At 32.2% G+C, this 976-nt stretch overlaps 1 long non-coding RNA gene across 1 annotated transcript; it reads right to left on the bottom strand.

Annotated features, from left to right (window-relative positions):
• Positions 1 to 436: 436 nt before the first annotated feature.
• Positions 437 to 970, bottom strand: LOC109590908 (uncharacterized). The gene is made up of 5 exons (XR_002189560.1): positions 930 to 970; positions 813 to 869; positions 657 to 746; positions 523 to 608; positions 437 to 476 (listed from the first exon to the last, which is right to left on the bottom strand). It is a non-coding gene; the product is annotated as an uncharacterized LOC109590908 (long non-coding RNA).
• Between the last annotated feature and the right edge of the window lie 6 nt (positions 971 to 976).

The raw sequence follows: 976 nt of genomic DNA, 5'->3' as shown, positions 1-976 counted from the left end.
CAAATTTACTACACTTAAGTACATGTAGACACGTGCATAAATAAAACTATTGATAATTGAACAGAAAAAATTTCTTGTTGCAAAGTCAGATACACATACACGTGATACTCCTTCAATTTATAAATGTGGTCACTTTGTAAATGAACATCTGCTTTTTTCAGTAATCAAAAAATTAGTAATATTTACAAGTGTCCAAACACACATTAGTAATGCTATGTCTCAGACAAAATGATGTTGGGGAACTATTCTACATGTACATGTACATGTATTACTACCTAATGTAGCCATAAAATAGTAAATTATTATCTATTTTTTATCATTGTGGGGGGCAGCTGGGTCCTCTTCTGGGATGAGAAGATCAATATCAGTTTCATTATCATATGTAACCTATTGATGCCACTGACTCAACTATTGACATTATAATAATGAGACTTACCACAAATCCACCCTTTTCTTCAATCACCTTCCTTAACCCTCTGCATAAATGTTACATTATAACTGAAAATGATGTTTTTAACAAACCTCTTCATTTTAGCAACCAGTTCTTTGTTGTGTTTTGTATAAAATACACGCCATGGAGCAGGGAAGGCATCAGGTGGTGGAACATGCTGTAAGAAATTTGACCTGATGAGCAATAGATTATTTATGTAACTAACCCATTCTCTAGTCCATTGTTTTACAGTGCCATCAGAACTGATGTAATACATACATTCCCATGTAGCTCCTTCATAACCTGATTTTGCAACCTACATGTACACATATGTACATGTATAGATATTAAATATTTAAAAAATATATATTTCCTTGCATACATCAACTATTATGTCATCTTCACTAAGCCCATCTTCATTTGCTGTAATTTCTTTTCTCTTATTATAGTAATGAATTGTGTATTAATTTTGGCTTATAAATGCATTTGTGTTAGTTACCAGTTGTTGTGCACCTCCTGCTAATTGACAATTTTGAACATAACCAA

Source organism: Amphimedon queenslandica, unplaced genomic scaffold (assembly GCF_000090795.2).
Source record: "Amphimedon queenslandica unplaced genomic scaffold, v1.1 AMPQUscaffold_9296, whole genome shotgun sequence".
NCBI lineage: Eukaryota > Metazoa > Porifera > Demospongiae > Haplosclerida > Niphatidae > Amphimedon > Amphimedon queenslandica.
The sequence above is the reverse complement of the archived record's forward strand: the minus strand, read 5'-3'. Positions and strand labels throughout refer to the sequence as shown.